The sequence below is a fragment of the Schistocerca cancellata genome, chromosome 6 (assembly GCF_023864275.1).
Source record: "Schistocerca cancellata isolate TAMUIC-IGC-003103 chromosome 6, iqSchCanc2.1, whole genome shotgun sequence".
In the NCBI taxonomy this organism is placed as follows: Eukaryota; Metazoa; Arthropoda; class Insecta; order Orthoptera; family Acrididae; genus Schistocerca; species Schistocerca cancellata.
Genome location: NC_064631.1, coordinates 279,245,972 through 279,273,398, shown reverse-complemented (window position 1 = coordinate 279,273,398; position 27,427 = coordinate 279,245,972). Strand labels below are relative to the sequence as shown.

Below are 27,427 nucleotides of genomic sequence, written 5' to 3'. Positions count from 1 at the left end.
TGTAACGATTCATGTTGGATGTTACTAAAGTTCCTTCTGCCTGCCCACTGATGAATAGTATACCAAATATTCATGCTTCACAAAATTTATTCACGTTAATTGACATCCGAACTGCACAGTCGCCATGTAAACAAAACAGGGACAGACTTCACTGATATCTTTGGCTTCCGAAAGTAACTTCAAAACTGACTTCTTGCCGCATCGCTTTATATAGAATTTTAACAATATCTTCCAAAATAAAGCATTATTAATGTTGTCCAATTTTGATGTTACAATTAAAATTTACAAAACGTAAAGAAACTGTTGTCACAGCCGAATAAGGTATAAAATACAAAATTGAATGACAATATATTGAATGACAATATATTATAGTAACATCTTTAGTTTTCCATAAGAAAATCATTCTGAATTTTAATTACAATAATGTCTCTCGTATTATTTTAGTTACGTAATTAATTACAGTTTGGATTTGGTTTATAATACTTAATGGTAGTACAGAGCTCGAGCTTCATCCGCTTACATCCATAAAATGCACAAATAGGGGCCTCACATTATGTAAATTGGAAAAATGTGAGATTTAAACAATAGGAGAGTTAATTAGAAATGTAATTACAAAGAATATTAATTACAGAGGAAGACATAAAAAGTAAATAACAAATGAAAATACATTGCTTGGTAACAACTTTTAAGCTGTTTCTCAAGATAGTGAGGTCTTCTGTTACTGGATTTTTAGACTACCATTGTGTTAATTAGAAGCATTGATTTTCCATGCTAACATATCTGCAGTACGTAGTTATTTATTGCTATGGACGTATTACTTCAATTTCTTGAATACTTACTTAATTTAGTATACGTAAATAAATTTATCAATGACAACAATCCACCGATAATTACGACAACGCACGTCCTTCCAGAACTTTGCACACGCCTTCGCAATGAATATCAAGTTTTTTATCAAATAGGACAGAATGATATATACATAAGACACACATACAAGGCCTTAGGAAGCACTCAATTGTCCGATAACGATTCGGATGTATAGAAAACAAGGTGATAGCAGACATTTCATATGAGTTTTGGGGAAGGCTGCATCGTTATACGATACACTGATATTGTCTAGCGTGTGTCTTCCCCTGTAACATGGAGGGAAACGCGTCCTCCGCAGTGTGACGATGCTGCACATAAGTCACAGCGCTGCCGGCTGTGCAGTTTGCGGCCCACGAGGGCGCCATAGCAGACGATCGCTAGAGTATGTGCTGATGTGCTATACCGCCCCCATCAATTCCTCGCTTACTACGTGCTGATGCGGCGCACTGCAACACCAGCTGCATCGCCTCTAGGTACACGATTAAGCAGTCAGAAGGGAATGCTTGTCTACCTGTAAAAACGCAGCAAAGAAAACGGCAATCTTAATTTTAAGTAGCATAAGAACTAGCTACAGAAATTGTGCAGCAATAATGATTACGTTCGGAATAGTAATGTGTGTTCTGCAATCATTATACTATCCAAAGACAAAGAAAGAAAACCGACATACAAACTTAACTTAATCTTGATTATTTATACAACGTTTACTTTACTTAAAATATTATTTTTTTAAACCATTGTTGGAGGAAGTCAGCGGTCTCAACGTAATATTTGAATTTCATTATGAAACAGTCCAGATCGCAAAGGCACGTTGTTAAAAGGTGACCACCTCGAGTTATCACACGATCGTCTTCAGACCATCAGCTGTAATATAATACAGGATACTAGCAAGAAAGATACATAAGAACCCTATAATGAGCAATAAAATTACAAACATAGATATACTAATATTGATGAACTGTAGTTGCACACGGAACAGGAACTGCTGAATGACAACAGTCAACTGCTGGAGCGAGCAGTACAGCTATTTCTTAAGGACTGCAGGCTCCGCCTAAAGCTGGCAGCATGATCTCGGCGTTAGGCAGTCACGTATATGTCAAAAGAATTACATACAAAAAATTTATTTACTATTAAATAGAAATTCAAAATTACGTAGAATAATTATGTAATAAAGAATAAACAGCTTGTTAATACAGATATTGACATATAAATGTGCTAAGATCTTTAGAAAGGAAACAAATGAGCATCATATTGGTTGTGTATATGTTGCCCTCTAACGGCAGGTTAGAAAAACAATTACTACATTGATGGTGTCTATGGAGATGCTGGAGGACGTTCCAAAAATTTAGGGCGATTTCCAAAGAGATGGCTGTGAGTATCGACAGGTGATGTTAAGCAGACGGCCGTGCGGGATTAGCCGAGCGGTCTATGGCGCTGCAGTCATGGACTGTGGAGCTGGTCCCGGCGGAGGTTCGAGTCCTCCCTCGAGCATGGGTGTCTGTGTTTGTACTTAGGATAATACAGGTTAAGTAGCGTGTAAGCTTAGTGAGTGATGACCTTAGCAGTTAAGTCCCATAAGATTTCACACACATTTTAACTTTTTTTTTTTTTAAGCAGACGCCGTTCCATAGACGTACGAAGTAGTTGGTTCCTATGAAACTTCTTTTACCTTCCGAAGGTCGTCTGCTGGGCATCAAATACCGATACTCATAGCCATCTCTTTGAAAACTGCTCTTCTGCTGCATCTTTGGAACGTTAACCGCCTCCATGGACCAACAACGTCCTAATTATTTTTCCAGCATGCTCCTAGAAGGCATTCCATACACAACGAATGGGATGTTGATTTGTTTCCTTTTTAAACAACTTAGTATAGTTATTTGCCAATAACTTTATTAACAAGCATTTTTTTTCTTTATTAACAAATTATTCAACTTAATTCTGAAGTTCTATTTGCTAGTAAGTGCACCTTTTTTATAAAATTCTTACGAGTTATATCTGATTGGCTAACGTTGACATCAAGCTGTTAGCTGTCGACAAAGCCTGCAGTATTAAAGAATTAGCGATACTGCTCTTTGCAGCAGTTGACTATCATCATCCAGCGGTTCCTGGTCCATGCACAGCAATTGTCCATTAATACGGTTATATCTGTGTTCTGTAATTTTATTGCTTTTATGTATCCCTCTAATTTATATCCTGTATTGTGTAACTGTTGAAGGTCTGAAAATTTTCATGTAATGATCGAAACTGGTCATTTTTAAATATACGTGCTTTTGTGATATAGACTGTCATTTAATTAAATTCAGAAAATATTAAAAAATTTCTTTTTTTAATTTAAGTGTGAATACGCATAAATTATATCAAATGAACCATTCACTTACAGCACATGGCAAGCCTGATTCATTCATTCTCTGCTTCCGAGCATGAAAGGCAATTTTCTTGTATTAAATAGGGTATATTATACTTTACACGCTTATGATACGAAGAGGCATTGAAATAATGAAATGAGTGATCACCAGAAATTAGTTCCAAATGAGTATGAAAATACCTCAATGCGGGAGTAATAAAAATTGTGTAAAATCTTAAAAGGAGGTAGGCACTGATAGCTTTCTGGACATCAAGCCTAGCAAATGCTATAAATTTTTGACAGACTAGACTATAATTTTTACTGTCATTTTGTGGTTTATATCATGACATGTTTCGCACCGTGCACTTTTTCAAATGTCTGAGGTAGATACATAAATGTTGCTAAAACTACACTGCTGTACGTCACACAGCTGCAACATATTACGAATTACAATAAAAATTTATGGGCACTGTGAATTTTTGGATAAGCTGTCTTTTCAAAACATTAAGAACCGGTACTGATGGAATATTATGTTACTAACCATAACAAATGAAATAAGAAACAAGCGTTGGTTGAACAGAATGTCGTGAAATCTGTCAAATAACGTTTGATGATCTCTCCTTGTGAAATTTAGTTTGGGATTTCAACTTATACTCATTATATCAGACATGTTTCAACAGCAGGACCTCAGTTGTAAAAAAATAAGTTCATAAGTTCTGGTACCCACGTGATGCTTCAAAATTCTCCAGGCTCGTTCGAAGGGATGTTGCTCTGCAGTTATTTTTCTCTTGGAAAGGAGACTTCCTCTGGTGATCGTCTCTCAGTTGCCAGCCAGAATTTCACATATGGTAATGACGCGAATTCAGAAAGAAGAGGTCCACTTAAAATCATAAACATCAAATCAGACACACGATCTATCAAACGCGCATTTCATGAAATGGTTACAGTCTCATTCGCGGAGCTAGATGAGTGTTTACATTCAGCTGTTGAGACAGCAACAGTGTCTGAAGCACAAAGCATTGGCAGTAGACAACGAGGCTTCCTTTCAATATTTTTACAGTATTTGTACCCCCTGAAAGCTGTTACAATTTTCTTGTAATTTGAGATTCTAACCTGTTTGCAGAGATGAACTATGTTTTCTTGTCCATACATTGCATCTGACATCTCGGGCCATTCAGATGGATTTAACACTGTTAGATGACAGAGGAGGTCTTTATATCTACTACTATTTTGCAGTTCTTGATTCATTCCTTTGGAAGAAGACTGTGTAGTTAACAACATAGATCCTAAGTTGGCAGTAAGACTCTTATAAAATTATCATACACGAATGATTTGTATTTTATTGTACAGTGTCTTGAAAGGAGCTACAGTTTTGAATTTACTAAATATTGTTAGCTAGTTTTTTATAATGACCTGGATTTTGCTGCAATGACTGAAACACTCTAATAGTTCTTTTTTTTTAGTTTATCTGCTGCTGGCTGTGTCATTTCCCTCTTTCGAAGATCACATTAAAGATCAGCAAATTCTATCAGTGCATCCATCACTATTCCTAAATTTTCTACAAAATCTTCACATCATAAATATTTACGCATACCAGAATATTTGGCTCTTTTCTTTCTGATCTCTTGTAACATCACTCTCGGCCATTTCAGAATGGGAATATAAACTCTCAAAGTTTTCCCATATTGTTTGTAGAGTTCTTTCAGTTGATGAAGTCGACCGAATTGTGAAAAGTTTACTAATATTCCACATTCATTGCCCCAAAGAGTTTGCACATTGGCTCTTGGTACACAGTTTTCCTACAAATATCTGAAAGTAAATTATTCTACGAACTTTTCTGACCTGCTCATCAACAGCTAGTCCTAGTCTATGGTTGTTGCAATGCCAGCTTATGATAAAGGGAAATAAATTTTTAAATTGGATCATGCTCTTCTGTTTCTGCCTATTATTGTTGAGGTACCCATCATATGAAACATATTCTTCACTCATTTTTTATTTTATTTTTATTTTGTTTAAGAAGGAAAGTAGTTCAGTCAGATCTAAAAACAGTTTGACAATAGTTAGAGTCCTCTATGAAAAAATTTCAAACACACAACTGCTGTCTGCTGTTTGTTTTGTAATAAAAGGTTTTGATTCTTTCACGTATACTTTTAGCTTTATGGGTGGTGATAGTACTGGAAGAAAAGTTAATGTAAATGATTGTTCCCATAACGAGACTATTAAGCGATGGGAGGAATTTTTCAACTGGCATATTAATATAACGTCCTTGATGTTTGAAAGTTTTGTAAGCCGTTTTAGAAACGCAACCAATTGTTTCAACTTCTTCTTCCTGCGTTGTTGCAGCACTTGCTTTTTGCTAAAGTCTAGGGCTTATGATGAATATATGTGTGATTTACTTCATTTTTGATCACCAATTTTTTCCGAAAATTCTCTAGTTGCCTTTTTTTATCACATCCATACAAGTTTATTTTTTCCCTGCACCCATTCCTGTGAAATCGGCAATCTTTGAGGTTTGTTAGGAATGCAATATAATTCTGATTATATCTAGCATCCTAAGTCATCCTTATTAATAATTACCCATGAATTCTCAGTACAAGAATAATGTCACTGATCTGACGTCGAAGAAGGAGGCAAAAGAATGGTGTCATTGACTGAGATCGTTAAAAATTCATACCAATGCTTTCAGAGCAGCTTACTGTACCTTTCACTGCCACCGGTCTTTTCACTTCATTTTCGGAAATAGCACTGAATTTATCCGAAATTTTTGCAATGTTACTTTCTCCTGCGCCGGTTTCACCACATTAATTATGTTTTAACTACTTCAGAAAACTGATTTCGTTTCTTACTTTATGAGCGCATACGTAACTCTGATCCTTAACAAGTCTCAGTACCCACTACTATTGCCATCGAGATTCTCTTTCAGATGTATCCTAGCTCTAAATACGACCCTTACTAACATAAAACACAGAATAAATATTTGTTTCGCAACTGAGCAGTAAGGTATTGTGTAGACTGTTACCAAATTTCATTTAACTTGGTTTAGTGCAAGCGGATGACACAATGTAGAAGGATATCTTTGTTAGTAGACGTTTTTAACGTGCAGGACAGAGAAATGACTTCCTTGAGTATTATAGCCTCACCAATTATTATATGTAACATATGAGATCATTTTCTGTTATAACAACAAGTATAGGACTGTATTCTGAAAGCCGGTTCACACTGTGATAATTTGCAAGTTTTAGAACTTCCGTTTCTCTATTGGGGAAATTCAATAACTACCGGTACTAAGTGCCATTAAGTAGCGGCCCAACTAAAACCATGTCTAAGAGTACTTGAAATTCAGGAAGAATTTCATTGCTTTTCGAGAGTACGAACATGATTATTTCTCTGTGAGTATAGGCTTATACGTATTTAAGATTCATACATCATTCCTTTTAGAATGAGCGTGTACATTTAGAAAGAATTTGTTATTATAATATTTAAATGGAGAACATTTTACTTCCAGAATGAGATTTTCACTCTGCAGCGGAGTGTGGGCTGATATGAAACTTCCTGGCAGATTAAAACTGTATGCCGGACCAAGACTCGAACTCGGGACCTTTGCATTTCGCGGGCAAGTGTCTGCCAACTGAGCTACCCAAGCACGACTCACGCCCCGTCCTCACAGCTTTACTTCCACCAGTACCTCGCCTCCTACCATCCAAACTTTACAGAAGCTCTCCTGCGAACCATGCACGACTAGCACTCCTGAAAGAAAGTATATTGCGGAGACATTGCTTAGCCACAGCCTAGGGGATGTTTCCAGAATGAGATTTTCACTCTGCAGCAGAGTGTGCGCTGATATGAAACTTCCTGGCAGATTAAAACTGTGCGCCAGACCGAGACTCGAACTCGGGACCTTTGCCTTTCGTGCATATTGCTGGTCTGCAGTCGCTCTGAAGAGAATTGAGTGTATTGATATAAATCAGCATGAAAAAAGAAAATTGCGATAATTCACTTAGATTCATTTCGCCGTTAATGTTGAACATATAGAAGAAAACAATAGATATTACATTTCGCTCTCTTTTGCTGATATAATACAAATTTACATTGGTGGTAATTTTTCTCCACAATGTTTCACTTTTTGTCGTTCGTATATAATTCGTCTTTTATAGTAATAATATTTTAAAGTGCGATACATTTTAAAAACTAACTACAGAGTATTCAGATGATACAGAATTACAATTTGAAAAGCAAAGTTATTTCAACACTGAGATATTCCTGTTAAGTGTTTTCTTTGTATTCCATCACTTTGAATTGCTATTTCTTTGTAGCCTATTTGGTTACATTTTTCAAAAGGAAGAGTAATTATTTAAAATTTCTACACCCCATCATTATATTGGATGCAGTTAGTTAAAACATAACTTTTTGTTTTTGTGCGTTAAAATATGATTTATTTTGGCTAAATTGTGACGTAGAATTCCACAGAACATGTCGACAGTTTGTCTGTGTAGTATACACTCCTGGAAATTGAAATAAGAACACCGTGAATTCATTGTCCCAGGAAGGGGAAACTTTATTGACACATTCCTGGGGTCAGATACATCACATGATCACACTGACAGAACCACAGGCACATAGACACAGGCAACAGAGCATGCACAATGTCAGCACTAGTACAGTGTATATCCACCTTTCGCAGCAATGCAGGCTGCTATTCTCCCATTGAGACGATCGTAGAAATGCTGGATGTAGTCCTATGGAACGGCTTGCCATGCCATTTCCACCTGGCGCCTCAGTTGGACCAGCGTTCGTGCTGGACGTGCAGACCGCGTGAGACGACGCTTCATCCAGTCCCAAACATGCTCAATGGGGGACAGATCCGGAGATCTTGCTGGCCAGGGTAGTTGACTTACACCTTCTAGAGCACGTTGGCTGGCACGGGATACATGCGGACGTGCATTGTCCTGTTGGAACAGCAAGTTCCCTTGCCGGTCTAGGAATGGTAGTACGATGGGTTCGATGACGGTTTGGATGTACCGTGCACTATTCAGTGTCCCCTCGACGATCACCAGTGGTGTACGGCCAGTGTAGGAGATCGCTCCCCACACCATGATGGCGGGTGTTGGCCCTGTGTGCCTCGGTCGTATGCAGTCCTGATTGTGGCGCTCACCTGCACGGCGCCAAATACGCATACGACCATCATTGGCATCAAGACAGAAGCGACTGTCATCGCTGAAGACGACACGTCTCCATTCGTCCCTCCATTCACGCCTGTCGCGACGCCACTGGAGGCGGGCTGCACGATGTTGGGGCGTGAGTGGAAGACGGCCTAACGGTGTGCGGGACCGTAGCCCAGCTTCATGGAGACGGTTGCGAATGGTCCTCGCCGATACCCCAGGAGCAACAGTGTCCCTAATTTGCTGGGAAGTGGTGGTGCGGTCACCTACGGCACTGCGTAGGATCCTACGGTCTTGGCGTGCATCCGTGCGTCGCTGCGGTCCGGTCCCAGGTCGACGGGCACGTGCACCTTCCGCCGACCACTGGCGACAACATCGATGTACTGTGGAGACCTCACGCCCCACGTGTTGAGCAATTCGGCGGTACGTCCACCCGGCCTCCCGTATGCCCACTATACGCCCTCGCTCAAAGTCCGTCAACTGCACATACGGTTCACGTCCACGCTGTCGCGGCATGCTACCAGTGTTAAAGACTGCGATGGAGCTCCGTATGCCACGGCAAACTGGCTGACACTGACGGCGGCGGTGCACAAATGCTGCGCAGCTAGCGCCATTCGACGGCCAACACCGCGGTTCCTCTCGCAGTGTCCGGAGCAAGTATGGTGGGTCTGACACACCGGTGTCAATGTGTTCTTTCTTCCATTTCCAGGAGTGTAGTTCTCCATGGTCGTTGGTAAGGATAGGGACTGTGATTGCTGTGTGCAGATGCAAGGCAAGTTGGTGATACTTAGCTAACAGCTGCAGGCTGTGATTACTTCAGCTGTACAGCTTGAAGCTGCAGTGGATGTGCATCACTCTTGTGGGCCATCTGCCGGGATCCATCATACATCCAGCACATTTGATCCTCTGATCGGTCTGCACCAGTGGCCAACTCAGTTACTGCTCACACTGAAGTTAACCCCTCACCCGAGGTCGAGAGGAAGGTCGCCTTGGGGCGTCGTAGGTGGTGAAAGGTTCCCAGAGACCCGTATGTAAGGCATGCCCAGTTAGTCTGACAAACAGATTATAGGGGACTGACACTGTCCCTCAGCCAGTAGCAGTTTGTATCAGAGGGAACCTTCCTGCCTGGAAGATCTGGGCAATTGGAGAAGGTGGTATTATTGGTAGTTGGGAGCTTCAATGTTAGGTGTGTTACGGGTCTTCTTAGGGACATGGCTGTCAAGGAGGGGAAGAAAGCCGATGAGCATTCCATGTGAATACCGGTTGGAGCCATTCCATATGTGGAAAGGGTAGCTCTGGATGCCATGAAGTGCCAGGGTGTAGTCAGCTGCAAGTGGTAGCTCAACTCGGTACCAATGATGTGTGTCACTTTGGATCAGAAGAGATTGTCTCTGGTTTCGAGCAGCTAAAAGATGTGGTAAAGGGTGCCAGTCTTGCTTGCGAGATCAAAGCAGAGCTCACCATTTGCAGCATAGTCGACATGATCCATTGTGAACCTTTGGTATGGAACAAAGTTGAGAGTCTGGATCAGAGGCTCAGGCGGGTCTGTCTCCGCGTAGGCTGCAGATTCCTCAACTTGCTCCGTAGGGTGGTTGGGCTTCAGTTTCCATTGAATAGGTCAGGAGTCCACTTCATGTAGGAAGCGAGTACACGGGTAGCAAGGGCTGTGTGACCTGAAGTGGGCGGTTTTTAGGTTAGAGGGTCTCAGGGAAATAAAAAAGGGCTTCAGTCTCTCCATACGATGGAACGATCACCACGATAAAATAAGGGAAATCAGAGCTCGTACGGAAAAATATAGGTGTACATTCTTTCCGAGCGCTATACGAGATTGGAATAATAGAAAATTGTGAAGGTGATTCGATGAACCCTCTGCCAGGCACTTAAATGTGATTTGACGCAGGGCAAACATAGGAAGAACGTAGATACAGGAACCGTCGGTACAGCAGTTGTAAATCGTCGTGGTCGTATTGAAATAGTACCAGAGCTCCAAGCGTTATAGAAAGAACTGATGCTCAGATCGTTATAGGCACTGAAAGCCGGTTAAAGCCAGAGATAAATTCATCGGAAATTTTTGCAAAGAACCTAATGGTGCTCCGAAAGGATAGGCTAAACACAGTTGGTGGTGGCTCTTTCGTTAGTGTTGGAAGTAGATTATCTTTTTTGCGAAATTGAAACTTACAGTTCCTATGAGTTAGTATGGGCAGAGGTCATTCTTGGAAACCGGAATTAAATAATAACAGGATCGTTCTACAGACATCTCAACCTAGATGATACAACTGCTGAAAGGTTCAAAGATAACTTGGGTTTAATTTGAAACACATACTCGACTCGTACAATCATAGTTGGTGGCGACATTAATTTGCCCTCGATACGTTGGCTACAATACACGTTTAAGCCCGGAGGTATGTATAAAACATCATACGAAATGGTGCTAAATGCATTCCCTGAAAATTATTTCGCTAAGTTAGTTCTTAAGCCCCCGCGAATTGTAAACGTTTGAGAAAACACCCTTGACCTCTTAGCAACAAATAATCCTGAGCTAGAAACGAGCATCAAACCGGATACAGGAATTACTGAACACGGGGTTCTCGTAGCGAGGTTGAATATTGGAACACCAAATCTTGCAAAAATAAACGAAAAATATACCTATCCCAAAAAGCAGATGAAATTTCACTTGACGCCATCCTGAGAAACAATCTCCACTCCTTACAAATGAATAACGTAAGTGTACACTAGATGCGGCTAGAATTCAAAGAAACAGTATCGACAGCAAATGTCAGATTTACACCAAATGAATTAACAAACGAGGGAGCTGATCCTCCTTGGTGCACAAAACGGGTCAGAACACTGTTGCAGAAACAGGAAAAAAAGTGCCATATTGAAACGAGAGCAAAATCTTCAAGACGGGCGATCTATGAAAGAAGCTCGAAATTTAGCGCGGAGATCAATGCGAGATGCTAATAATGGTTTCCATAACGAAACTTTGTCTCGAAACCTGGCAGAAAATCCAAAGAGATTCTGGTCGTATATATCGTATGTAAAGTATGCTGGGGGCTAGACACAATCAGTGCCTTCTCTGCACGACAGTAATGGAAATACTATCGACGACAGTGCTATCAAAGCTGAGTTACTGAACACAGCCTTTCGGAATTCCTTCACCAAAGAAGGCGAAGTAAATACTCCAGAATTTGAATCAAGAATAACTGCCAACATGAGTATCTTAGAAGTAGATAGTGTGGCAACTTAAATTACTTATTAAAAGCAGGTCTTCCAATCCAGAATGTATATGAATTATGTTCCTTTCAGAATATAGTAATGCAATAGCTCAATATTTAATTATCAAATTCAACCACTCCTTCGACGAAAGATCCCTACCAAAAGATTGGAAAGTTCCACAAGTCATACCAAGAACAAAGGAAGTAGGAGTAATCCACTAAATTAGAGGCCCATATCATTAACGTCGATATGCAGCAGGATTTTGGAACTATATTGTATTCGAAAATTATGAATCACCTCGAAGAGAACGGTCAGTTGACACACAGTCAATACGAATTTAGAAAACATCGTTCTTGTGAAACACAACTAGTTCTTTACACACGAAGTGTCGAGAGCTATTGACAAGGGATTTCAAACTGAATCCGTATTTCTAGATTTTCAGAAGGCTGTACCATACAAGTGACCTGTAATGATATTGCGTGCTTATGGAATAGTCTCTCAGTTATGTGACGGGATTCGTGATTTCCTGTCAGAGGTCACAGTTCTTAGTAATTGACGGAAAGGTATGAAGTAAAACGGAAGTGGCTACTGTCGTTCTCCAAGGTAGCGTTATAGGCCCCTCTGCTGTTCCTTATCTATGTGATGATTTAAGAGACAATCAAACAGCTGTCTTAGGTAGTTCAGAGTTGACGCTGTTGTTTATCGGCTAGTAAAGTAATCAGAAGCTTAAAACAAATTGAAAAACGATTTAGATAACATATCCGTATGGTGCGAAAATTGGCAATTGACCATAAATAACTAAAAGTGTGATGTCATCCACGTGAGTGCTAAACTTTGGTTACACAATAAATCAATCAAATATAAAGGCCGTAAATTCAGCTAAATACCTAAGAATTACAATTGCAAACAACTTAAATTGGAAAGAAAAAATAAAGAAATGTTGAGGGAACGGCAAACCAAAGACTACGTTTTATTGGGAGGACACTCAGAAAACGTAACAGAACTTCTAAATAGAACGCCTACATCTATACTTGCACGTCCTCTTTTAGAGAACTGGTACGCGGTGTGGGGTACTTGATTTGATTTGATTCCATTTTAGCAGAGAAGCTAAGAGCTTTGGTCTAACCCGCCGCTCCCTGTATTAGTAAAGCCAACCAATGCTCTTAAATAGTGCAAGAGGTCCCTTTACCAGTCCTTCGTTAGACACAAATTCTTCAGGTCTAGTTGCCTCGAAAATGCTGTGTCACTTGCTCTCCAATGCCGTGCATTTGAAGATTAGATGTGATGCAGTTTTATCTCTTACGTGTTCGAACCCAGGATTACAGAGATTCTTTTAAAACACGGCTTTCACATCATTACCTTACTATGATTTTGTTTACAGACCTTTGTCCAGTATTCTACGTGCTGTCTTCTGAGCCAGTTCCGTAGCTCTAGTTTTATCATAGTCTTGGTAATTTTCAGGACAGGTTCTGGTCCATTGACTGGCGTCTTTGCTCCCATCCTGGCCAATCTTTCGGCTTGTTCGTTGTCACCGATCCCTTGAGTGGCCAGAACCCTGTGACATACTGCAACAGTCTTAGGTCGTTACCAGATAAGATTAACGGAGTACATCGAAAAAGTTCAAAGAAGGACAGCACGTCTTGTATTATCGCGAAACATGGCAGAGAATGTCACTGACTTGATACAGGATTCTATGTGGGCATCATTAAAACAACGACGTTTTTCATTGCGGCTGTATCTTCTTACGAAATTTCAACCACGAACTACGTCCTCCGAATGCGAAAATATTTTATTGGCGCCGATCTACATAGGGAGATACGATCAACATAATAAAATAAGGGATATCATAGCTTCGTTTTATCAGTGCGCTAATCGAGTTTGGCATAATGGGGAATTACTGTGTAGGCTGCTAGATGAACCCTCTGCCAGGTCTTTAAGTGTGATTTGCAGATTATCTACATCTACATGTACATCTGCATCCATACTCCGCAAGCCACCTGACGGTGTGTGGCGGAGGGTACCCTGAGTACCTCTATCGGTTCTCCCTTCTATTCCAGTCTCGTATTGATCGTGGAAAGAAGGATTGTCGGTATGCTTCTGTGTGGGCTCTAATCTCTCTGATTTTATCCTAATGGTCTCTTCGCAAGATATAGGTAGGAGGGAGCAATATACTGCTTGACTCTTCGGTGAAGGTATGTTCTCGAAACTTTAACAAAAGCCCGTACCGAGCTACTGAGCGTCTCTCCTGCAGAGTCTTCCACTGGAGTTTATCTATCATCTCCGTAACGCTTTCGCGATTATTAAATGATCCTGTAACGAAGCGCGCTGCTCTCCGTTGGATCCTCTCTATCTCTTCTATTAACCCTATGTGGTACGGATCCCACACTGCTGAGCAGTATTCAAGCAGTGGGCGAACAAGCGTACTGTAACCTACTCCCTTTGTTTTCGGATTGCATTTCCTTAGGATTCTTCCAATGAATCTCAATCTGGCATCTGCTTTACCGACGATAAACTTTATACACTCCTGGAAATTGAAATAAGAACACCGTTAATTCATTGTCCCAGGAAGGGGAAACTTTATTGACACATTCCTGGGGTCAGATACATCACATGATCACACTGACAGAACCACAGGCACATAGACACAGGCAACAGAGCATGCACAATGTCGGCACTAGTACAGTGTATATCCACCTTTCGCAGCAATGCAGGCTGCTATTCTCCCATGGAGACGATCGTAGAGATGCTGGATGTAGTCCTGTGGAACGGCTTGCCATGCCATTTCCACCTGGCGCCTCAGTTGGACCAGCGTTCGTGCTGGACGTGCAGACCGCGTGAGACGACGCTTCATCCAGTCCCAAACATGCTCAATGGGGGACAGATCCGGAGATCTTGCTGGCCAGGGTAGTTGACTTACACCTTCTAGACGTTGGGTGGCACGGGATACATGCGGACGTGCATTGTCCTGTTGGAACAGCAAGTTCCCTTGCCGGTCTAGGAATGGTAGAACGATGGGTTCGATGACGGTTTGGATGTACCGTGCACTATTCAGTGTCCCCTCGACGATCACCAGTGGTGTACGGCCAGTGTAGGAGATCGCTCCCCACACCATGATGCCGGGTGTTGGCCCTGTGTGCCTCGGTCGTATGCAGTCCTGATTGTGGCGCTCACCTGCACGGCGCCAAACACGCATACGACCATCATTGGCACCAAGGCAGAAGCGACTCTCATCGCTGAAGACGACACGTCTCCATTCGTCCCTCCATTCACGCCTGTCGCGACACCACTGGAGGCGGGCTGCACGATGTTGGGGCGTGAGCGGAAGACGGCCTAACGGTGTGCGGGACCGTAGCCCAGCTTCATGGAGACGGTTGCGAATGGTCCTCGCCGATACCCCAGGAGCAACAGTGTCCCCAATTTGCTGGAAAGTGGCGGTGCGGTCCCCTACGGCACTGCGTAGGATCCTACGGTCTTGGCGTGCATCCGTGCGTCGCTGCGGTCCGGTCCCAGGTCGACGGGCACATGCACCTTCCACCGACCACTGGCGACAACATCGATGTACTGTGGAGACCTCACGCCCCACGTGTTGAGCAATTCGGCGGTACGTCCACCCGGCCTCCCGCATGCCCACTATACGCCCTCGCTCAAAGTCCGTCAACTGCACATACGGTTCACGTCCACGCTGTCGCGGCATGCTACCAGTGTTAAAGACTGCGATGGAGCTCCGTATGCCACGGCAAACTGGCTGACACCGACGGCGGCGGTGCACAAATGCTGCGCAGCTAGCGCCATTCGACGGCCAACACCGCGGTTCCTGGTGTGTCCGCTGTGCCGTGCGTGTGATCATTGCTTGTACAGCCCTCTCGCAGTGTCCGGAGCAAGTATGGTGGGTCTGATACACCGGTGTCAATGTGTTCTTTTTTCCATTTCCAGGAGTGTATGATCATTCCATTTTAAATCACTCCTAAGCCGTACTCCCAGATAATTTATGGCATTAACTGCTTCCAGTTGCTGACCTGCAATTTTGTAGCTAAATGATAAGGGATCTATCTTTCTATGTATTCGCAGCACATTACACTATTCTACATTGAGATTGAATTGCCATTCCCTGCACCATGCGTCAATTCGCTGCAGATCCTCCTGCATTTCAGTACAACTTTCCATTGTTACAACCTCTCGATACACCACAGCATCATCTGCAAAAAGCTTCAGTGAACTTCCGATGTCATCCACAAGGTCATTTATGTATATTGTGAATAGCAACGGTCCTATGACAGTCCCCTGCGAAACACCTGAAATCACTCTTACTTCGGAAGACTTCTCTTCATTGAGAATGACATGCTGCGTTCTGTTATCTAGGAACTCTTCAATCCAATCACACAATTGGTCTGATAGTCCATATGCTCTTACTTTGTTCATCAAACGACTGTGGGGAACTGTATCGAACGCCTTGCGGAAGACAAGAAACACGGCATCTACCTGTGAACCCGTGCCTATGGCCCTCTGAGTCTCGTGGAGAATAGCGCGAGCTGGGTTTCACACGACCGTCTTTTTCGAACCCCATGCTGATTCCGACAGAGTATATTTCTAGTCTCCAGAAAAGTGATTATACTCGAACATAATACGTGTTCCAAAATTCTACAAGTGATAGACATTAGAGATATAGGTCTATAGTTCTGCACATCTGTTCGATGTCCCTTCTTGAAAACGGGGATGACCTGTGCCCTTTTCCAATCCTTTGGAACGCTACGCTCTTCTAGAGACCTACGGTAAACCGCTGCAAGAAGGGGGCAAGTTCCTTGGCGTACTCTGTGTAAAATCGAACTGGTATCCCATCAGGTTCAGCGGCCTTTCCTCTTTTGAGCGATTTTAATTGTTTCTCTATCCCTCTGTCATCTATTTCGATATCTATCATTTTGTCATCTGAGCGACAATCTAGAGAAGGAACTACAGTGCAGTCTTACTCTGTGAAACAGCTTTGGAAAACGACATTTAGTATTTGGGCCTTTAGTCTGTCATCCTCTGTTTCAGTACCATTTTGGTCACAGAGTGTCTGGACATTTTGTTTTGATCCACCTACCGCTTTGACATAAGACCAAAATTTCTTAGGATTTTCTGCCAAGTCAGTACATAGAACTTTACTTTCGAATTCATTGAACGTCTCTCGCATAGCCCTCCTCACACTACATTTCGCTTCGCGGAATTTTTGTTTGTCTTCAAGGCTTTGGCTATATTTATGTTTGCTGTGAAGTTCCCTTTGCTTCCGCAGCAGTTTTCTAGCTCGGTTGTTGTACCACGGTGGCTCTTTTCCATCTCTCACGATCTTGCTTGGCACATACTCATGTAAAGCATATTGTACGATGGTTTTGAGCTTTGTTCACTGATCCCCAACACTATCTGTACTTGAGACAAAACTTTTGTGTTGAGCCGTCAGGTGCTCTGTAGTCTGCTTTTTGTCACTTTTGCTAAACAGAAAAATCTTCCTACCTTTTTTAATATTTCTATTTACGGCTGAAATCATCGATGCCGTAACCGCTTTATGATCGCTGATTCCCTGTTCTGCGTTAACTGTTTCAAATAGCTTGGGTCTGTTTGTCACCAGAAGGTCTAATATGTTATCGCCACGAGTCGGTTCTCTGTTTAACTGCTCAAGGTAGTTTTCAGATAAAGCACTTAAAAAAATTTCACTGGATTCTTTGTCCCTGCCACCCGTTGTGAACGTTTGAGTCTCCCAGTCTATATCCGGCAAATTAAAATCTCCACCCAGAACTATAACATGATGGGGAAATCTACTCGAAATATTTTCCAAATTATCCTTCAGGTGTTCAGCCACAACAGCTGCTGAGCCAGGGGGTCTATAGAGACATCCAATTACCATGTGTGAGCCTGCTTTAACAGTGACCTTCACCCAAATTATTTCACATTTCGGATCTGCGTCAATTTCCTTCGATACTATAGCACTTCTTATCGCTATAAACACGCCTCCCCCTTCACTGTCGAGCCTGTCTCTGCGGTATATATTCCATGTAAGTGTAGATGTGGATTGTTGACTACTAGTCTGATACAAAAACAAAACAAAATAACAGTGAATAATACCATAAATTGGCGGGATATAAGACAGGAAAGTTATTACAACTAATGTTAATTAAATATTCGATTGACAGCAATGCAGCGTATATTAATTGAAGGTGAAAGAAATGAATTGGCCAGTTATGTGTCGATTGTGTCTGTAATTATCACGTAATAGTGTTATCTTCTCCTTGAACAACACACTTTTCTCTCAGTCTCTGAAGATTCGTATTTCAAGAATACTTTTAAACTTAATTGCCCCCCTGCGGGGATAATATGAATGCTCTTTTCGCAACTGCACAGTCGGTCACGGAAAAGGCAAACGACCTTACATTTTATGGATATTTGGCGGCGTAGATATCTCATTTGTAGGCGGACAGATAACGGCACGGAAGCGTCATGCCATCTGCTCTAACGATCAAAATTTCTGCTATAAGTTGCTATGGTAATTTCATTTACCAAGAATCGATTTCACTTCGAAATAGATCCGTTATCCTAGCTGGAGCAATGACCGGTCGTTAACATAGTCCCTTAAGCGCTCTCGTTCCGAATATGCAAATTTCCTGGCAAAACGCCAGCTGGGAACTTAAAGAAAAATGGCACTGAAACTGCAAAACAAACGAACCATTTATGTCAGCGTAGCAATAGTTTATACTGACGACAGGACATAAATACCTGAAATCTATCATCAAGCAATTATGCGTAGCTGCTATCTGTTACTAATTGTTGTTCTTTCATAGTTTAGTTGATAAATGAATGCTTTCCTCATTTAAGCAACGTGCAGCAGTTTGCAGGTACTTTGTGACGTTGTTCTTTTCCCCAGGTTTCGACCTCCACTATTTTAATTTTCTACGTGCACGTCGCAAAGTCTTCAAAATTATAAAAAAGGGAGTGGAGGCACGCTGCGATGCTTCGCACTTTTGTTCAGACTGTTGTAAAAAGCTTGCGTTTTCCCCAGTATTCCAACATTAATCCTGAACAATGTCGGGAAAGATTCTAGCAATCGACCGTAGTACTTGCAATCATTTGCTACTAATAATTTTTAATCTGGAATTAATTCTCTAGAAAAGTGCATAGTAATTATCTTCCCTAGTATGCAAAATGTGTATCCATGGTTCACATAAAGTGGTGATGATCTCGACGAGAGAGTGATAATGTGGCTGTGATTCAATATGGGTGTAGTAGCGAATACGAAGTACCCACTGAATGATTAAGAAAGAACTATGTCGCAAAGAGTTCATTGACTTTCCTCGTAGGAATTTTAAAAAGTAACTTACTCATTATTGCTGTGGGCCAAGTAATCGTGCACGACATTTAGAAGTGAGATAGATACACGACCTTAATTTTCAACATACTCGTAAAGTCTCTGTAACCAGTGGTTGAAAGCCCTATAAATCGGTCAATTCCTCGAGGGTAGGAACCCGCTCCTTGGTCATACAGCCATTCAAGAAACGTTGATCGTCGGAAAAACCACTTTCCTTCTCAGATGCTCTTCTTCTATTGCCTGTGTATATATAAAATTATAAACAGCCGACCAGTTGCAATGGATAAAGATTTCTTTACCTAGGTTTCAACAAATGTAAATTTGTCTTCTTCAGAAGGTGGCAATTTTACACAAGTATGGACTAATGTATCATCGCCGCTTTTACAAATGTTGGCATAGATCCATTTGTCAAAATTAAAATATAAATTAGTACATGGATGTTCCAGAGCTCACAACGGTTGTGAGCTCTGCAACGTCCATGTACTAATTTATATTTTAATTTTGACAAATGGATCTATGCCGAAATTTGTAAAAACGGCGATGGTACATTAGTCCATACTAATGTAAAATTGCCACCTTCTGAAGAAGACAAATTTAAATGTGTTGGAACCCAGGTAAAGAATTCTTTATCCATTGCAACTGGTCGGCTGTTTATAATTTTATTACGTGGAACCGTCGCTGTTGTGCTGCTATGTTTAAAATACTATAATGTGTTTATTAACAATTGGTCACAGCTGGTTCAAATGGTTCAAATGGCTCTGAGCACTATGGGACTCAACATCTTAGGTCATAAGTCCCCTAGAACTTAGAACTACTTAAACCTAACTAACCTAAGGACATCACACACACCCATGCCCGAGGCAGGATTCGAACCTGCGACCGTAGAAGTCCCGCGGTTCCGGACTGCAGCGCCAGAACCGCTAGACCACCGCGGCCGGCTGGTCACAGCTGCTGTACCTATGTTTGGCGACTATTTTCGAACCAGATGGTTCAGGCAGGCTTGAGAATAAACTTGTTGGTTTGAAACTAGTCGCCAAAGAGCTGTTCTGCAACTGTGATGTACTGTTAATAAACACTTCATGACTCATTAAAAAGTTTGTTTCTCCTGTAGTCAACAAAATGTCGAAGCTGAAAAACGTAAATAGGGTAACGTAGAGGTGGCGAAAATAAGCTTTCGTTTTTTCGTGATGTGTTTATTAACAATTGGACACAGCTGCTGTACGTATGTTTGGCGACTATTTTCGAACCAGATGGTTCAGGCATGCTTGAGGATTAACTTGCTGGTTCGAAACTAGTCGCCAAAGAGCTGTTCTGCAACTGTGACGTACTGTTAATAAACACTTTATGACTCATTAAATATTATATATATATATATATATATACAATAACGAGTCATAAAGTGTTTATTAACAGTACGTCACAGTTGCAGAACAGCTCTTTGGCGACTAGTTTCGAACCAGCAAGTTCATCCTCAAGCCTACCTGAACCATCTGGTTCGAAAATAGTCGCCAAACATACGTACAGCAGCTGTGTCCAATTGTTAATAAACACATTATGAGAAAAACGAAAGCATTTTTTCGCCACCTCTTCGTTGTCCTATTTACCCCTCTCGTGTAGCACCCTTACGCTCCTTGCAACAGCGCTACTCAGTCGCTGCTGGAGTACCGGTTATTCTCCATAATTTACCATTCCTGTTAATATATATCGACAAAATGAATTTACCACTAGACTAATTTCGGACATCTATATCGAATGGACATGGTGCATTCCATTTTGAATTTGTTTGTAATGGGAAACAAACCGATACTTCCAGCTGACACTGGACGTCACAGGAAATACTTAATGAGCACTGTTTGTCTGCGCAGAATCCATTCAGACAATGCAAAAACGACAGTGAACATACCTGTCCAAACACCACACAAAACGCGGCCGAGGACGCTCAGGAGAAACACCCTGCGTACATAGGTTGTTTTGTTTTAACTGTAGACAACTAAAAATCTCGAAAGCGACACATCGTGCGAAAAATATGTTCCAAGTGAAAACTTAATATTTCTGAAGGGAACATCTCTTTGTGCTACAGCTGACCACCTCCTAACCATCCCTCCATCGTGGACAGGGTCAACTTGGTATTTTCAAGCGGAAAACTCCCCTTTTTTGAATATACGAATTCTACACCAGGAAGTATGTACGGTTTACCGAATCCTTTGTTTCTCTTTCTTGATGAATAGCACTGCAATCTACTTTTGCGTTCTAACGGTTGATACTGATATTTGAACGTTACTTGAATGTCGCAAAAATTGTGCTGTGCAATTAATATGGCTAGACACTGACATTTCTGGGAAATAAGCTACCTCTATGGTGCGATAGTTTTCTGTTCCCTCCGGGGTTGATTGCGATGAGTCCTCAGACAAGCGGAATGCTTGATTTCGATGACCGTCGACGGACCTTGCCATCAGGGTGACCAAATTCGGGTTGTTTTTCTGTCCAACCACCGTAACTTTTGCTGGCCGCTATGCGACTACCAGGGAAATACACTCCACGACCACTGTACTCAGGTAAAACGCCTGCGCATCTCGATGGAAACAGAGAACCATTATTTTTTCGTCTTTATTCCCGAACCTGCTAAACATAGTTTCTAACCAGGCACTGAAATGGCTAACCGTACTGAACTGTGCAAACATATTTGCGACGCTCAAGTATACTTCGAACATACGTACTTGTATCAACTGTTAGAGCACAAAGGTTTACATTCAAACTATAAAAGAATCGTGGAATCAAATGCGTCGGTTCTTAACTGCAAAATCTGGTTGCTTGATAATTCTCGATTACAGCGCCATATATCACGATGGGTAAAAGCGGTTTGCTAAATCGTACGTATTCTCTTTTTACACGTAATCCGAATACGAAATATTGACCTCACCCACGGAGGAAGGGTAGTTAGAGTGTGGCCAGTTGTACCACAGGCAGGAGTCCACGTTACTACTATCAACTTTTCACCTAGAGAATTTATTTGGTACTACAAGTCGTTATTTAGTTGCCTCCAGGTAAAACAAATTCCCTGTGTCTTAAGGCACCAGTTCTTTAAGCGGTGGGGCGTAAGCACTATTATTGACCCGTGGTGTAGGAGTAGCCATTTCCACTACTAACCAAAAATTATTGTCCTTGGTTCGAAAACAACAACTGCTTAAATCACCATCAGTTACGGACCAAGTCATCCGTAACAAGTCATTCTCATTCTGCCAAGGGCGGAGCAGACAGATAGTCCGGGTACTTTCTTGCTCTTGAAATGGGAAACTGTTACTAAATGGTGGTAGAAACAGCAGTGATCAACAGCATGAGGATACGGAAGGGAATGAAATAGCCCCGATTCGGATCTAGCCGGCCGCTGTGGCCGGGCGGCTCTAGGCGCTTCAGTCCGGAACCAGGCTGCTGCTGCTACGGTCGCAGGTTGTAATCCTGCCTCGGGCACGGATGTGTGTGATGTCCTTAGGTTAGTTAGGTTTAAGTACTTTCTAAGTCTAGCGGACTGATGACCTCAGATGTTAAGTCCCATAGTGCTCAGAGCGCATTCGGATCTCTGGGGGATGAGCATGAGGAGGAGGAGGAGGAGGAGGAGGAGGAGCAGGAGGGTGTCTGCCAAGGGGAGGTGACATGAGAAAAAGAATTACCAGCGAAAGTATAACGTTCTACTTGTTGCAGCAGGAAATGTGAGAAGTTTGTATGTAGGAGGAAAGCTAGAAAGTCTGAAAAGGGAAATGCAAAGACTCAGTTTTGGTAGCGTGTTGGTCAGTGGCGTGATATGGAAAGGACATAAATGTATCTGGTTAGACAAATACGCAGCAATATCAGAGCCACAGAAAATGGTGTAACGGGAGTAGTATTACATGTGTATAAGAAAGTGGGGCAAAGAATGAGTTACTGTGAACAGTTCGGTGATAGTGTTGTTCTCATCGGAATCGATGGCAAACCATCATCGACAACGATAGTTCAGGTGCACATGCCGATGTCGCAAGCAGTAGATGAAGGAAGTGCATGGAAATATTGAACGGATAATTCAATGTGTAGAGGAGATAAAATAGGCCCTCCCGTCGGGTAGACCGTTCGCTGGTTGCAAGTCATTCGATTTGACGCCACTTCGGCGACTTGCGTGTCAATGGGGATGAAATGATTATGATTACGACAACGCAACACCCAGTCCCTGAGCGGAGAAAATCTAAGACTCAGCCGGGAAACGAACCCAGGCCCTTAGGATTTACATTCTGTCGCGCTGGCCACTCAGCTACCGGGGCTGCGTGCAGAGGAGATGAAAATTTAATTTTCGTGGGGGACTGGAATGCGGTTAAGAACAGAAGGAACAGAAGAAAGGATTACCGAGAATGTGAGCCTGCCAGTATGAATGAGAGAGAAGAAAGACTAATTAAGTTCTTCAATAAATTTCATCCAGTAATAGCTGTTACTATGTTCAAGAATCACAAGACAAGGAGTTATACTTGTAAAGACACGGAAACACGGGATGATTCCAGCTGGATTGCATTATGGTCAGGCAGAAATCATATATCGGATTATACGGCGTACCCAAGAGCCGATATAGACTGAAATCATAATTTAGTAACGATGAAGAGCAGACTGATATTTGATAAAAGCGTTCCGAAGAATCAGCGTTGAAGGATGTGCGATACTGAAGCACAGAGAAACGATGAACCGAGTGTGAAGTTAGCTAAGGATGTGAATACTATCACATGGAATACTACTGGGTAGAAGAGTAATGAATGTCTCTAAAATTGGAAATTACGGATGCTGGACAGTAAGTCGTAGATACAGGGAAAGTAACTGAGACAGACCTTGGCTAATACAACAAATAATTCAATTGATTGACGATAGTAGGAAGAAGAGAAACACGATTAAACTGAAGGAGGGGGAGGGGGGAGAGGAAAAGAAAGGGGTTATAAATGTCATCTGCATCGTGACATTAAGCGCTGTCAGTGGCGATGAATGAAAATGTGTGCCGGACAGGGATTCGAACCCGAAATCGCTTAGCTACAAGGCAACCGCGTTAACTATTGCGCCACCCGGGACACAGTGTTCAGCTCAAATGCACGTAGTCTTTTGGTACACCTCACTGCCGACACACATTACGACCGAGAGTTGCCTATCCTCAGTCCCTCTCCATCTCCTACATGCTCGCTACTCTGAGATTACCGCAGGAGGTCGGACGTACTTGTGCATCTGCACTGGAGAATTTTGATCCATTGCCCAACTAGGCGTATGAGTTATATGAATTCCTGGTGACTGTTTTTTCGGATGTAAAAAAATAAAAACGTTCAGGGTAGACAGTACAGCAGCATAAATTGGTTAGGAATTAAATAAATATTAGGTGAAGGGTTGCCTAGGCGGAACGACAGATGCAAAATGCGAAGAAATCGGAACAGAAATGATTATCGGGAGGACTGTTTCAGGGTAAGAAAATTCAGAACAACCGCAAGTGAATATTCTATGAAATTTCGGGATTGCAGCCGGATGAATTCGACATCTTACCACAAACTGAGCAAGATTCGAAGATGACACGAATCTCGACGGGAGACGTTCATGTAGCGACTGCCTTTGTGCATTTGTCTCCGCCCCAATTTCTGATACAAGTTTAGTGATGTGAAAGAAGAATTTCCAGTGTCAAACACTCACCTGAAGATGGCTGAATTGAGTAGAGACCAGAAATCGTCATCCGGATGGAATCCAGAAACTTCACTGCAAATTTCAGAAATCTGAAACCTATAGGGAAATTAAAAGCAAGGGTGGTAACATTAGGAGTGCAGCAGGAATTCCACTGCTAAACGCATAGCTAAGAGCGAATAGGTGAACTTGTCTGACTGGTTGACACAAGAAGAAACTGAAGTCGATAAGGAAGTCATGGAGGATATAGTGCATGAGTAAGAATTTAAAAGAGCTATCTAAGACTAGAGAACAAATAAAGCAGAAGGGACACATAACATTAAATCGGGATTTCTAAAATGGCAACCAAACGATTATTTAAGTTATTGTGTAGAACCTATCAGATCTGCGACATACCAAGCTTTCGGAAAAATTTCATCCACACAATTCCAAAGATAGTACACACTATCTCACAGTCAGCTTAACGTCTCATGCTTCCAAGATGCTGACGAGAGTAATATAAAGAAAAACGGAAAAGGAAACTGAGAATCTGCTAAATGACGATCATTTTGGCTTTAGGAAACGTATGGGCACCAGAGAGAGAAGCAGTTCTGACATTGCGCTTGATAATGGAAGCAAGACTGAAGTAAAATCAAGATACACTCATAGAATTTGTCGATCTAGGTATAACATTCGACAGTGGGAAATGGTGCAAGATGTTCGAAATTCCGAGAAAAATAGGAGAAAGCTACAGGGAAAGGCGGAAGATATGCAGTAATTACATGAACCGAGAGGAAATAATAAGATTGAAAGATTAGATACCAAGTACTAGAGTTGAAATAGGTGTATGACAAGGGTGCCGTCCTCTGCCATTACTGTTCAATCTATACATCGAAGAAGCAATGACACAAATAAAAGAAATGTGCAAGAGAGGGGTTAAAATTCAGGGTGCAAGAATATCAATGAGAAGATTCGCTGATCACATTGCTACACTGAGTGAAATAGTAAAAAGGGTTACAGGATCTGTTAAACAGAATGACCAGTTTAATGAGCATAGAGTATCGATTGAGAGAAAATTGAGAAAAAAGGAAACATAAAAAGGTAATAAGAAGTAGCTTAAATGAGAATAAGCAGAAACTTAACATTATATTTTATAATAAGGAAGTAGAAGAAATTAAGCAATTTCGTTACCTTGGAAGTAAAATAACCCTTGGTGGACGAAGCAAGAAGGACGCTCATGTAGCGACTGCCTTTGCGCATTTGTCTCCGCCCCAATTTCTGACATAAGGTTAGCGATGTGAAAGAAGAATTTCCAGTGTCAAACACTCACCTGAAGAAGGCTGAATTGTTCTCAGCCGAAATATAGAGAGAAGAAATGGTCATCCGGATGCAATCCAGAAACTTCATTGCAAATTTCAGAAATCTGAAATCTATAGTGAAATTAAAAGCAAGGGTGGTAACATTACGACTGCAGACTAGCTTAGGCAATGAGGAAATACCCAGCCAAACTCTTGGACTGATAGGGAATGAGGAAGTTCTCCGCAGAGTAGGGGAAGAAAAGAATATACGGAAAACACTGACAAGAAGGAGGGTCAGGATGACAGGACACGTGAGAAGGCATGAGGGAATAACCTATAAGATACTAGAGGAAGCTGTAGAAGGCAACACGTTTAGGGGAAGCCAATCACTAGACTACATCCAGCAATTAATTGAAGACATAGAGTGCAAGTTCTACTCTGAAACGAAGAGGTTAGCACAGGAGAGGAATTCGTGGCAGGTCGCATCAGGCCAGTCACAAGACTACTGACTGAAAGGAAAAGGACCGTTAAATGCCAGGCTAACTGGTATTGAGATTGAGAGGATAGTTATATGAGGGACCAGAGCGACGTGTACAGTGAACGTACTCCAGCGATATGAAATTTTTCATAGGTGCTTCATACTTCACAAAGCATGGTTGCACAAGCATTACCTCGAAATAGATGAGTACACCCCAGCAGCTCCGGTATGGTGCATCACATTGTTGCTGTTCATGACTTCCAGCTCTAGTTACGTAAGATATATCTTGTGTAACGAGACACGGTGTGAAAAGTAGCAAGATTCATGTTATGTTAAACAGTTCACAATCTCTTATTAATGCCCTAAGAGCTCAAACCAGTGGTGACACAAAATATAATTTATATTTACTATTTATTTATATTTTCAATAATATTTGCGGTTATCCTGAATCTAAGATAAAGAGAAAAAAACCAGTGCACTAATTGTTTTCATCCGGTAAATCACAATAGGTATTCGAATGTGGTCAATGTTTATGATAATGTTAACAGACATTGCTGCCACGCGTATCAACTTAAAAACGTAGTAATTTGTAGTTACTCTGCATATTTCTATAGCTGCTTTCCCCACAACGTAAGGCAGAAACGGTGATTTAGTTTTCACTTATTTGTGGCTGCAGCGTGGAAACAATTAACGTCTCGATAAGAGTTCTTACCTAGTGTTTATCTTTGCGGCAACCTCTTCGCTTACTAGGAATTTATAAATGGTGTTTTGAACACTTTTCAGTGACAATGAGATTTTTACTCTGCAGCGGAGTGTGCGCTGATATGAAACTTCATGGCAGATTAAAACTGTGTGCCGGACCGAGACTCGAACTCGGGACCTTTGCCTTTCGCGGGCAAGCGCTCTACCAACTGAGCTACCCAAGCACGACTCACGCCCCGTCCTCATAGCTTTACTTCTGCCAGTATCTCGTATCCTACCTTCCAATCTTTACAGAAGAGCACTTGCCCGCGAAAGCCAAAGGTGCCGAGATCGAGTCTCGGTCCAGCACACAGTTTTAATCTGCCAGGAAGTTTCACTTTTCAGTGA

The 27,427-nt window shown here is 41.8% G+C and overlaps 1 protein-coding gene and 1 non-coding gene across 2 annotated transcripts in view; one reads left to right on the top strand and one right to left on the bottom strand.

The window, feature by feature from the left end:
- Positions 1-27,427, top strand: part of LOC126088289 (zwei Ig domain protein zig-8-like) — a 377,426-nt gene that overhangs the window by 47,061 nt on the left and 302,938 nt on the right. The gene's annotated exons all lie outside the window — the stretch shown is intronic.
- Trnas-cga (transfer RNA serine (anticodon CGA)) lies at positions 27,191-27,265 on the bottom strand. The gene has a single exon. It is a non-coding gene; the product is annotated as a tRNA-Ser (tRNA).